This window comes from Ursus arctos, unplaced genomic scaffold (genome assembly GCF_023065955.2).
Source record: "Ursus arctos isolate Adak ecotype North America unplaced genomic scaffold, UrsArc2.0 scaffold_36, whole genome shotgun sequence".
Lineage (NCBI taxonomy): Eukaryota > Metazoa > Chordata > Mammalia > Carnivora > Ursidae > Ursus > Ursus arctos.
Genome location: NW_026623050.1, coordinates 2,853,306 through 2,867,307, shown reverse-complemented (window position 1 = coordinate 2,867,307; position 14,002 = coordinate 2,853,306). Strand labels below are relative to the sequence as shown.

Genomic DNA, 14,002 nt, shown 5'->3' with positions numbered 1-14,002 from the left:
TAGGGTTTTCCATGTATAGTATGCCATCTGCAAATAATGACATTTCCACTTTTTACTTACCAGTTTGGGTGCCTTTTATTTCTTGTCTGCTTGCTATGGCTAGGACTTCCAGTGGAATAAAAGTGGTGAGAGTGGATATCCTCATCTTGTTCCTGAACTTAGCAAAAAACCTTTTTACTATTAAGTATGATGTGAGCTGTGGTTTTATCATATATGACCTTTATTATGTTGAGGTATGTTCTCTCTAGACGGATTTTGTTTTTATCATGAATGCATGAATGCATACTGAAGTTTGTCAAATGCTCTTTCTGCATCTATGGATAGGACTTTTATCTTTTATTTTGGTAATGTAACATATCACATTGATTTGCAAACACTGAACCATCCTTGCCCCTGGAATAAATCCCATTTGATCCTGATGAATGATCCTTTCAATGTTTCATTGAATGCGCTTTGCTAATACTTTGTTGAGGATTTTTTATTTATGTTTATCAGGGATATTGGTCTATAGTTTTCTTTTTTATGGTGTCTCCCTCTGGTTTTAGTATCAAAGTAATGCTGCCCTCATAGAATATATGTGGAAGCTTTTTTATTTTTCTTGAATAATCGAGAAGAAGCATGAACTCTTCTTTAAATGTTTGATAGAATACACCTGTAAATCTAACTTTAGAGTTTTGTTGGAAGTTTTTAATGTACTGATTCTATCATTAGCAATAATTGGTCTGTTCAGATTTTCTGTTTTTTTCCTGACTCAGTTTTGGAAGATTGTATGTTTCTAGGAATTTATCCGTTTATTTTAGTTTGCCCAATTTGTTGGTACATAACTTTTCATAATATTCTCTTATAATCCTTTGTATTTCTGTGGTGTTAGTTCTTATATCTGCTCTTTCATTTTTGATTTATTTGGTTTCTTTCTTTTTTCTTGATGAAGCTAGCTAAAAGTTTACCAATTTTGTTTATCTTTTCAAAGAACCAACTCTGGGTTTGATTTTTTTTTTTTTCTATTGTTTCTTCAGTCTCCATTTATTTCCACTATGATCTTTATTATTTTCTTTCTTCTACTAACTTTGGGCTTTGTTTGTTCTTTTTCCAATTCCTTTAGGTGTAAGTTTGTATTTTTTGAGATTTTTCTTATTTCTTGAGGTAGGACTACATCACCATAAATTTCTGTCTCAGAATTGCTTTTGCTGTGTCACAAAGATTTTCAGACTGTCGTATTTTCATTTTAATTTGTCTTCATTTTTTTTTAATTTCCTCTTTGATTTGGTCGTTGGCCTGTTGGTTATTTGGTGTTTTTTAGCCTCCATGTGTTTGTGTATTTTCCAGTTTGGGTTTGTTTTGTTTTTCTTTGTTTTGTTTTGTTTGTAATTGATGTCTAGTTTCATACTGTTGGCTGGAAAAGATGCTTAATAGGGTTTCAGTAGTAAATTTATTGAGGCTTGTTTTATGACTAACATGTGATCTATCCTTAATGTTCAATGTGTACTTAAAAAGAATGTGTATTCTGTTGTTTTGGGATGGTTTGCTTTGTATGTATCTATTAAATCCATCTGGTCTGATGTGTCATTCAAAGACACTCTTTTCTTATTGATTTTCTGCCTGGATGATTTATCCATTGATGTTGGTAGGATGTTAAAGTCCCCTACTATTACTAAATTACTGTCAATCTCCCCCTTTATGTCTGTTAATCTTTGTTTTATATACTTAGACAATCCAATGTTGTATGTATAGATATTTATAATTGTTATATCCTCCTGTTGGATTGATCCCTTTTTCTCTATGTAACGCCCTTCTTTGTCTCTTGTTATATTCTTTGTTTTAAATTCTATTTTGTCTGCTAAAAGTATTGCTACCCCAGCTTTTTTGTTTGTTTCCATTTGCATGGAATATCATCTTTCCATCCCTTCACTTTCAGTCTATATATGTGTCTTTAGGTTTGAACAGAGTCTCTTGCGAGCAGCATATCGATGGGTCTTACCATCCGGTTGCTCTTTGTCTTTAAATCAGAGAATTTAGACAATTTCATTTAAAAAATTGAGGGGCACCTGGATGGCTCAGTTGGTTAAGCGTCTGACTCTTGATTCTGGCTCAGGTCATGATCTCAGGGCCATGAAATCGAGCCGCATGTCAGACTCCCTGCTGGGCATGAAGCCTGCTAAAGATCCTTCCTTCCTCTCCTTTGTTCCCTTCTCCCTACTCACTCACTCACTCTCTCAAAAGAAAAATAAAATCATTATTGACAGGTACAGACTCATTACCACTTTGTTAATTGTTTCTCAGTTGTTTTTGTAGCTCTTTTCTGTTCCTTTCTTCTTGCTCTCTTGCACTGATGACATTTTCAGAGTTACTCTTAGCTTTATTTTTTGTGTATTACAGGCTTTTGATTTGTGGTTAACATGTGATTCACACGTAACATCCTAAGTATAGAGCCGTCTACGTAAGTTGATGGCCACTTAAATTCAAACACGTTCTAAAAATCTTCATTTTTATTCCCCCTCCATATTTATATATATACATATATATACATCTGTATATATGTATATGTATAGTCATATTTTACATCTTTTTTATTTTGTGAGTCCCCTTATTTTTTACATATAATTGAAATTATTACTTTTGTCTTTTAACCTTCATCCTAGTTTTATAAGTGATTGCTTTACTACTGTTACTGTATGTGTGCTTTTACTCATGAAATATTTTCATTCCATACTTTTCCTTCTAATCATGGCCTTTTCTTCTCTACTTAAAGAAGTCCGCTTAACATTTCTTGTAAGGCCAGTTTAGTAGTGATGAACTCCTTTAACTTTTCTCTGGGAAGCTCTTTACTTCTCTCCCAATTCCGAATGCTAATTCCCTGGGTATTCTTGGTTGTAGGGTTGTTGTTGTTGTTGTTCTTTTCTCCTTCAGCACTTTGATACATCATGCCACTTTCTTCTGGCCTGAAAATTATCTGCATAAAATCAACTGATAGACTTCTGAGGTTTTCCTTTTACATAACTAGTCGTTGCTTTTTTCTTTTTAAAATTTTCTATCTTTAATCTTCAGTAGTTTAATTATTAGATGTTGTGGTGCAGACCTCTTTGAGTTCATCTTGTGTGGAACTCTCTGTGCTTTCTGAACCTGAAGCTCTGCTTCCTTCCCAGGTAGGGAAGTTTTCAGCTATTATTTCTTCGTACAAGTTTTCTGCCCCTTTCTCTCTCCCTTCTGGGACCCTTATAATGTGAATGTTTGCTTGATGTTGTGGAAAAGATCTTAACCTATTCTCATTTTTTAAATTCTTTTCTTTCTTTTTGCTGTTCTACTTGGATGCTTTCCGTTACCCTATCTTCCAGATCATAGATTTATTTTTCTGGATCCTCTAATCTGTTGATTCCATCTAGTATATATATTTTTTCATTTTTTATTGTATTGTTCAACTCTTTTTAAACATTTTCTATCGAAGAACTTCTGTCGAAGTTCTGAGTTCGTCCACTCTTCTCTTCAGGCCAGTGAGCATCTTTATGACCATTACTCTGAACCCTTTATTAGGTATATTGCTTAACTCCATTTCATGTAGTTCTTTTTTCTGAGGTGTTGTCTTATTTTTCCATTTGGAGCATATTTCTGTCTCCTCGTTTTGCTTGACTTTCTATATTTCTTTTCTGTAAATTAGGTGGGACAGGTCCCTCTCCTAAACTTGAAGAAGTGGTCTTGTGTATGGTCATCCTCTGTGTAGACTGGGTGTGCCTGGTAGCTTTGGCTGGCTGGCATGGTGGGGGAGACGTCCCTAGGCACCTTGTGCAGGGGCTGCCTTGGCAGGATGGCTGAAGCTGAAGTGGGCTTGGGCTAGGGTATTCCCAGGCCTCTCTCTGCAGAAGTGCCCTGGCAAGTCATCCAAAGCCAAGGTGAACATGGGTGATCCCTGAGCACCCTGCACCAGGGATGTTCTGAGAAGTCATCTCGAGCCAAAGTTGTCCAGGTCTGGAGTATTCCAGGGTGATGTCATTTTGGCAAGATGGCTGGAGCTATGGTGAATACTGCCAGAAGTGTTCATCATCCTGGGGCTGCCTTGGTGGGTCTGCTGGTGTGGGCTAGGAGTCTAGGTCTCCTGAGGCAGGAGACCACCTATGGCACCTGGACTCTGCTCCTCTCTGGATTATCATGGTGGAAGGGGAATGTAAGCCATGGCATTTGCCAGCCCCTCTGACCTAGAGAGTTCCAGCAGTTTGGAATGTTTGGCGGGGTTCCAGGGCCTGGTTTCTTTATACTTCAGTTGCTCTTTTAAACACCAGTGCTGTTGTTGTTGTTGTTGTTGTTGTTGTTTTAATGTCCCAGGGCAGAAGAATCTGTTCACAATATCTCCATACTATCCCTCCCCACTGGAATTTGCAGCATTGGGGGTGGGAGTTCCTTTATTTACTGTGTCTCATCTCTCTTATTCTCTATGTGGTCTCTCAGTCTTTTGTCACACAGGAGCTGCTCAGTAAGTCCTCAGTGCTTTGTCAGGAGGAATTGCTCCATAAATAGGTGTAGATTTGATTTGCGGAGGAGGTGAGTTCAGGGTCTTCTACACTGTCATTTTGGACCCTTCCTGCTCATAATTTTTGTCTTGATTTTGTTAATGTGTCGTATCACCTTGCTTGATTTGTGGATGTTGAACCATTCTTGCGTGCCAGGAATAAATCCACTGATCGTGGTGTATTTCTTAATTTGATTTGCTAATATTTTGTTGAGGATTTTTGCATCTATGTTTATCAGGGATATTGGCCTGTCCTACTCTTTTTTTGGTGGGGGAAGGGGGCTTGTTTTTATCTGGTTTTCGTACAGGGTAATGTTGGCCTCTTAAAATAAGTTTGGAAGGGTTCCTTACTCCTCTGTTTTTTTGGAAGAGTTCGAGAAGGATAGGTATTAATTACTCTTTAAATGTTTGGTAGAATTTACCATTGAATCCATTTGGTCATACACTTTTGTATGTTAGGTTTCTAGCTACCAATTCAGTCTCCCCACTGTTCAGTCTGTTCAGATTTTATCTTTCTTCAGGATTTAGTCTTGGTAGGTTGTATATGCTTCTAGGATTATCCATTTTTAGTTGTCCATTTTGTTGATGTATAAGTGTTCACGGTAGTCTGTTATAATCCTTCATATTTTTTTGCTATCAGGTATAACATCTCTTCCATTTCTAATTTCAGTCCTTTTTTATTTTCATGAGTTTGTCAAATTTGTCTTTCTAGTCTGCATTTCATTTAAATTTTTTCTGAACTCAATTTCATTCCTTCTATTACTTTTGAGCTTTGTTCTTTTTCTAGTTACTTGAGGTATAAAGTTAGGTTGAGATTTTTCTCATTTCTTTATGTAGGCATTTATCACTATGAACTTTCCTCTTAGAACTGCTTTTGCTGCATCTTAAGTATTGGTATATTGTATTTCCATTTTTATTTGTCTCAAAGTATTTTTTGTTTTAACTTCTTCTTTGACCCATTCATTGGTTATTCGGTAGCTGTTTAATTTCTACATATTTGTGAATTATCTAGTTTTCTTTTCGTAATTGATTTCTAGTTTCATACTGCTGTTGAAAAGATGTTTGTTTGATAGGTTTTCAATCTTCCTAGACTTGTTTTGTGACCTAACATATCATTTATCCTGGAGCGTGTTTCATGTGCACTTAAGAAGAATTTGTATTCCATTGCTTTTGGATGAATGTTCTGTATACATCTGTTAAGCTAAAAACTTATAGATTAATATTCAACTGTTCATTTCTTACCATCTGGCCAGCAATTATAATGACCTTTTCTCAATTATTGAACGGTTTTTTTTAGAACATTTGACACTATTTTCTATTTCATCTTGAATATTCTTCTTATATAAACTGTGAAACTGAACTAACCTGTTTTCTCTTCAGATTTCTCCTTTCCATACAGTGTACGTAGATTTTACCACTCTCGATTTTCTTTCTATACTGTTTTATAATTGCTGCTATAGAATAAATGAAAATATTCCTTCAAACTACAGTTTCAAATTTGCCATTGCCTGCTGGACACACTATTGCAAAAGATGTGTGAACTTCCAACTTAGCATTCTAAAATAAGTTTTTACCATCTATTCCATTGCCAAATTCTAAACCAAAAGCTCCTATATAGATTTTCACATATTATCATTCCCCAGTTATCCGACCTTGAAATCTTAATCTTCAATTATACAAACTTTTCACTATGAAAGTGTTCTGACTTCAATTGCTAAATTAGTATTCCAACTCTAATCTAGCATACATTCATCTTGATTTCATTTTCTTTCTGATTTATCAGAAAATTTTTTTTTCACCTTAACTTAGACTTTTGACTAGGCTCCTAAATGATCTCTCAAACTCTAGTTTTTCCCTTTAGCAGTGTCTCCACTGCAGTGATCATTCCTTCCTATTGCTCAGGGGAAAAAAAAAAAAATTAGAAAATAAATGTTCTTTACTAGCGCCAACAACGAAGCCTGAAAATCCTAACCTGGCTTTATTTTTTTATTTGAGAGAGAGCGAGAGAGCACATGCACAAGCTGGGGGGAGGGGTGGAGGTAAAGGGAGAGGCAGACTTCCTGCTGAGCAGGGAGCCCCAAGCAGGGCTTCCTCCCAGGACCCTGAGATCATTACGTGAGCCAAAGGCAGACGCTTCACTGACTGAGCCACCCAGGTGCCCCGAAGCTGGCTTTATTGATCCACCTGTTATCTTTACCTACACTTTTTTCTCTGTTCTATATCTTCTACTGTTATGCATATATTCCCAAGTTCTTACCAGGATAAATTAATCCCTATTTTCTGAGTGTAACCTGCCATCCCCTACCTTACACCTTTGTGAGCTTTTTGTGCAAAAATAGCACAGAGTGGAATGAGATTTAGCCATTTCTTTGTCTGTGTCAGCCACCTCAAATATATAAAACTCAAGAGAAAACACCAGGAACGGGTATTGAAAATATAACTTGAAGACAAGGGGTCTATCTTTAAAGCTCCTGATAACCAATTATTGCTCCTAAGTCTGTCCCACATTAAAATATGGAAGCAACCACTCTTTTGAAACCTTTCCATCCTATTAGGTGTGAGCTCAAATTCTAACTCATCCATTCCATTTTATTTTTTTAATTGGAAGAATTCCTCCCGATACTTCTTTAACTTTTTCTTTGTCTAATGAGCGATATTCTGGATGGTATTATATGGCTTTATGTACCGACCCTACCCCTACTTATGCATAAACATGATGAAGAGATGGTTTATAATACTGATTTCTATATACTCCATATCATCCAGCACAGGCATTCAAATATTTGAACTATTAGTATTTGCTAAACTTGCTGCTTAAATACAGCCAGATCCTTTCCCCTTTTAATGGGTCCCTTTTAGGTGGCTTTTGCTCTGATATCGTAAGTCACTATGTATTAGTGAGAACAGAGGTACCTATTTGGCTTGTTCTCTACTGACCAACTTTCATTTTCCTTTAAAATTATTCTCTACTTCCTTCAATATATACCATCCTTGTGGAGAAATATATGTCCATACATACATATTCATGTGCACACACTTGAATAAACATATGTAATATCTCTATATACACCTAAGTTATGACTGCTAGGACTTCTTCAGATGATAAAGTTCTTGAAATCTATGACAATGACTTACATGTTTAACATTTTATATCTTGTCACCACCTTGCCCAATGCCAGACACATATACAGAGTCAGTGCTTAATAAATGTTCATCGCTTCAAATTTTAGTATTTTTATAAACCCAAAATATGGAACACTGATTTTAGTCTTGTATATTTGCATATGAAATCAGCAATTTTTAATACCTTCATATGGGAACTAAAATTGGGACTGCTTTTCACGCCTCAAATGTGATCTCCAAGTCCCATAAAAAAACAAGAAAAAAACACTTACCACTTTTGGGGGAGGGGAGATTTTTTCCCCTCAAAAAGCAAACTGAGAGATCTGCGGAATGCCGTGTACAGTTACGAATTTGGAGTTATCCTGAAGCTGGCAAACTTCTGCATTTTCCACATCTGGGCCAGCATCTGTTCTGTTGTTAGAAGAAAATGAGAAAAATGGGGTAAACATCACAGCACAAAATCAAATTCTACAAATCTAGCAAATGTATTTACTTATTGTTGATCAAGTGGCCAAGAAGTGGTGTGATGCCCATACTAAGATGCCTTGATAATTACATTTCTTAACTCCCTTTAGAAAATGCCATACTCCAAGCCTGGGAATAACAAGCTTTTGCATAACAGCACAGGGCCTATAAATAAGAAACTCATTAAGCTACCTGTAGCAGGCCTCTACCCCAGCCCTGCACTGGCTTGGGGAGCTTAATGAGGTGATAATGAGGAGAAAATGGTTTAGCTCCTTTTTTGGCCTGGTTTGCGATGGGTAGGGAAATATCAGTCTTCAGTGAAACAGCCACCATAGAGCCCAATTCGTCATTCAGGGTGGGTCTATACCAGAGAAATAATTTGCTTCTAGGCCCTGTAGTTATTTGGCTCCCCTGTCTATGGAAACAAAGCAAGCTATTCATTCACATTTGAAGGGACTGTCCGAATAACACCAATAAAGGGTGTTAAACTAGCTGGTCATTAGCATTTGAAGGGAATGGCCAAATAACACCAACAAAGGGTGTTAAACCAATCCACATTGTAGGTGGGGGGGTGGGAGCACTGTGCAATTCTAAGTGGATTAATGCCAGCATTATTTTCTCACTATGAGCCCAGCCTTCTCTGTAAGATTTCATATTCATTCATGGCTGGACCAAACCGTCTTGGCTATGCTCTCCCCTTCTTTTTCCCTATAAAGAAACTGAAGCAGTGAGCTGGGATTAAGAATATAACATTTAGCATGTTAAAGACCAGATTGAGATCAGATCACCAAACTGTTGGGCATCCAGGCCACAATGCCAAATTCAGTAGGGCATTCTATGGCAGTCCCCAAGAGGGGTCCTTGAAGAATAGACCAGTGATCAGTTTCATTTGATTTAAGCTTTTCTCAGGTCAAATGCTGCTGCTGCTAACCCTCAAAATAACAGAAAAACCAAGAGAGAAAAGTGGAATTGGAATCTCGAGAGGAAAATACCAATGATCACTCGGGCCAAAGTTCCAACCAAAACGGAAATCCTCTCTAATATCCCTTAGGGAAGGCCATTCGAGTCAAGGATCCATACCGTGGGTATTACTGCTGTTCTACCAGGTGGAATGGGCCACAATGACTCACATGTGGTAAATAACCTTGGAATTTTACTCAAATGATTTATTCTTAAACTATTTTGTGCTATGCCCAATAAACAGTTCATGCTGCTCAACACAGTAAGTGCTAGACCCGAATTCATACCCAGAGAATATAGTTTTCTATAACAAAACACAATTGGGACGCAGAGAACCTACAGACCTGAGCTGATTGTGAAGAGTGAAAATTCAGCAATAATTTCCAAGCAGAGGATTTCAAGTAAATCATGGCCTATTAGACATAGGAATTTATCTCTTCCCCTCACTAAATCAACAACAGAGGATAAAAAAATATTGCAAGCTCACAAGGACAAAGATAGTGGGGGAGATAAAGACAGCCATTGAGAAAGCTGTCCCTTAGATAATTAAAAAAAAAAAAAAAAGGTTGAACTCTTAATAACCACAAGAGATGAGGGAAGGAAGGGCGAGGCCCCTATGAAGCAAGTCAAGTCATGTAGCAGAAAGGGGTTGGCAGGGGCAACAGTGAGTTCTGAGCCAGGATACAGGAGGAGGCTGAAGCAAGTAGACTGGCTGAACATCTATTCAGCTCTTGAACATTCCATCCCACCTGCCCCAATCACCAGGCTAAGCAAATGTTCCTCCCACACACTTCTTATTCCTGTACCAATTTGCAGGCTATTGGTTAGCTTGATTCACAACTTCTGCCATCATTTTAAAATTAACAGACCCAAAAACTTCATTTCCCTCTTTTTTTTTTTTGTCATTTTTCTCTTAAAATTAATCTCTTCTTTGAGTGTCCTCATTTTGGTGAATTTTGCCATTTTTTGCTATTAGGCTATTGTATTTGCCGTGGTTGTGTTGATATTACGGTATTCCTGTGGATTACATGTTCTTCCAGTTTGTGGTTTATCTTTTCATCTGCATAGATTTTAACAGAGAATTATAAAATTGCATTTAAGATTTATTCTTCTTTAGTTAGCATTTATATGTGCGTGTGAGTGCGTGTGTGTGTCTTGCCTAAGAAAATCTTTTCAACTCTGAGTTTCTTAAGATAGTCTCCAAAAAGGTAGTCCGAAAGTTTGCAGTTTTGACTGTGATGTTTAATTAGATCTGTTTGGATTTTGTTTTCTTGTATTTTTTGTTGTAAGGCTCTACATTGATACTTCTACCTGGATTCCCCATTTTCACAGAACCATTTAATACAGAGTTCCTCATTTTCCCACAGTCTATAATACCACCTTTCTCCTATATCGTTGCCATACATGCATGTATCTGCTTATAGTTGTTCCTTGATGTTTGTCTATGACTGTACTAGTACCATACTGCCCGAATTACCACAGTTTTATGATGAATTTTATATCTGGTAGAGTAAGCTTCCATCTTCTTCAGGGGAGTTAAGGGATTGAAAAGGTGTGTTTCTTGAATGGTTGGTGGAGTTCTCTGGTAAAAACACCTAGTCCTGGTTTTTAAATACTTTAATACAGAATACATGGTTTTTCAGTCTTTACATTTTTCTAATTTTCAACCTGTTATACAAATATTTCCCATTTCATAATATTGTTCATGTATAATTTCCATTTTTTTAATTTTACTTGGGGTTCTCTTCAAAGAATCACTTCTTTGTAGATACTCTCTTTTGCATTTTTGCTTTTCATTTATAACTTTTATTTCTAGTCTTCTTGTGCTTTAGGTCTATACTATATTTAAGTTTATTGTTCTTTTCTTGTTTTTTTATTTGATGCTTTGATTGTTATTCATCAGCAATTCTTTTTAATAGTTTATGATTGTAAATATCCTTCAGATGATCATTTTTGCTGCATTTAATAAATTTTGCAGAGTATTTAAATTACATTTAGTTTGAAATTTTTGGTCTCCAAATTCTATTTTCTTAAATATATATACCTCAAAATAACTTATGGTTTATTTTTTAAAGTATGTTTTTAAAACGTTGTTGTTATATTTTATGAAATTGGATTGTCATAAAAAAGCATGGGCCTAAAGCATAGTGTCCTCATCCCAGAATTAGTGTTAGGTAAGTAAATGCTATCCTGGGGTAAATGCTATTTGCTAATATCTTGCACTTACTCTACTTTAAGCTCCCTGCGCCTTTGAATTTATTCATTCTAAGAAATTTTTGCTTTCTCTCTTATGATTTCACCAGTGCATTCAAGCATAATTGTCCTAGTGTATCCAAGATCTAGTTGGTTTCTAGTAGGAAGGCCTTTCATAATATCTGCTTAATAAACTCTAAGAATCTTCTCCAACTACATCTTGGAAATTTCGCAAAGTCAAATGAAAATACAGGGCATTCAAAAGTTTGAAATGCTGTCCAATATTTTTACCTATTCACACTATTCAGCTCTTTCTGTTCTCCAGCTGCATGCTAAGGAAAAAGAGAATGATGCCAAGCATTAGTCTAAAAAGATTTGCTTTAGCTAACTTTGCTTAATTTCAGGCTCACACCAACGCTGGTGTAGATAATTATGTGTATTGATTGAAAAGATCTTCTTTCCTAGCTCTTAGTAAAAAGACAAATGAATAGAATAGATGGGGTTGTCAAATTTTCCTGGCTATATGAAGAGGTGATTGGAATAGATGAGCTCTAAGATGCCTTTCAGCTCTAAGAAAATATGCCTGTGTCTAAAAACAATAAAATAGTATTTCCCATTAATTACCTGCCAGTGAATAATTGAGTGTTAAGTAAACATTGCATTTTCCCTCTGTTAATGGACTAGGAATTCTGAAGTATCTTTTTTCACCCTTTATTCCTTACAACAATCTAATGCCCTCAAGTCACTAATAATTGTTGCTGTATTTACCTGTCATTTATGGATTGAGATTTAATGCAGTCTTTGTTAGTAAATGCAGGGGAATAATCCATCCCTAAAATCAAAGTTCAAGAATGTACCCTTGGAACAGGACTCCAGGGACAGAGCAAACAACTTGTCTTGTGGCCTATAACCAGACAGTTCAGAAAGAACAGGTTTATTGAATTGAAGCAAATCTGACCCAGTGATATTTATGAAGTCAGAAACCAGGAAGAGGAAACTGAGTTTGTAAGGTTAAGAAAATATACGGAGTGGCCTTGAGAATAATGGTCATGGTCTGTGGAAGCACATATTGAAGGAGTACTTTTGAAAAATGCAGGTGGCGTATATATACAAACACTAACACAAACACGAACTCACATGTATAGTCACACGTACACAAACACACACGCACACATAAATGTACAATTTTAAGAATATAGCACTATCTTTTCATAAAAGTCTTAAAAAATGATTTTCTTTTTGCTCAGAATAATTTAAATTTAACTGAAGTAATGAAATGCAAGAGTCCTTAATGGCATTTGCAGGGTCTTAAATATATTCAAAGAAGATTTTAGAAAATAACACTTGCAAATGTTCAATTCTGAGATCAGATTCATAGGAAATCTGTACATGTAACCACTATTGGCTTTAATTGCTATATAATGTAATATAAAAATAATTATTACTATGTATAATTGGCATAATTATATAGGCAATAATTTCACTTCTTAAAAATTAGTAAAATGATTCAAGATTAATGGACTTGTGTGAATTGCACTACTGTAAGGTACAACATTTAAAATATATTTTTCAACTTGAAAGGTTGACAGTTAAAATATATGTGGAGAAGTGAATAGCATACAGATATTCTTATTAAATTAGATAACTCAATAAATCAAAAGAAATTTCTCCCATTAACTTTCTGCGAGTAAATGAAATTTAGTGTCTTTTTATTTTTTCAGGTTTGAAAATCCTACTCATTCTCTAGTTTTCAATTATTATTGAGAAATATCTAAAAGAGAAAAAAATGGGTAATCTATCTTATAGCATTAATGGGTAAAACAGGCCTCTACAGCGTCCTCTTAAGCAGTTCATTCAAAAACGGACGATAATGTTCACCTATCACTCCGAGAACTTTCTTCTTGTGTATCAGTTTTCTTCTGGGAAGTGAGTATAGAGTAACAGCAGCATTGTTTGTCAATGTCCTCCTGTGATTGTTAGCAATGCATCCTTGCACATATTGTTTCAGACAAAAAATTAGTATTTTGCATTAGAAGAGGATAATTAGGCAATAAGATACAAAAGCGAGTGTGGTTATCATGAGATAAACACACACATGGGGTGTTATGAGGCACAGCCAAGTGTCTGTAATCCCTCTAGGGTATGATTATCTCGTGATAACCACACACCCTGGAGTTGCCTTATTGCTATTATAAAATATCTTTATTATAGGAAGAAATGTGCATTTTTGTGCAGAAAGGAGACGGAGCTGGCAATTTAGAATGCCGAACAGCAGTTTCAGCTGAGCTATGTGGTTTACATAGATTAATCTATCCCATTGGAATGTTTCCCCAGCCAAAAAAATGTTCCCTAAATCCAAGCAGTCATAATCTGTAGTGATGTGCAGCTATTTGGAGCATTTGAGAAATTCCCTGCCTGGTTCTTAGGCTGTCGGTTTGATGGTTGCATGGGGTGAATTCTGCGATGCACGATGATGAGAGGCTACAGTATTCTGGAAACTTGGTGTTCGGGGAACCCAAATTGTGATTCATGCAAATGTCAAAATTCTGTACCATAATTTTACCTGTTTTCTTGATCAGAGTAAATATTTTTAAATCCTTATGAAAATAGCATCTAACAACAGAAATGTTCGTTAAGGGAGAGAAACTCTTAAGGTGGAAACAAGAAGATTGAGATGAAACAAAATGGTGAGGGAAGAGTTGATGAATGTCCCAGATAAAAGATGAGAAACTGAGGGCTTTAAACCTAATGAAGGCCAAAGGA

General features: G+C 36.0%; 1 long non-coding RNA gene across 1 annotated transcript in view; it reads right to left on the bottom strand.

The window, feature by feature from the left end:
- Positions 1-7,898: 7,898 nt before the first annotated feature.
- The window catches only part of LOC130542500 (uncharacterized), a 121,921-nt gene continuing 115,817 nt past the window's right edge, over positions 7,899-14,002 (bottom strand). The window contains exon 3 of the long non-coding RNA XR_008957101.1: positions 7,899-8,032. This is a non-coding gene — a long non-coding RNA (uncharacterized LOC130542500). The remainder of the gene's footprint in view (positions 8,033-14,002) is intronic.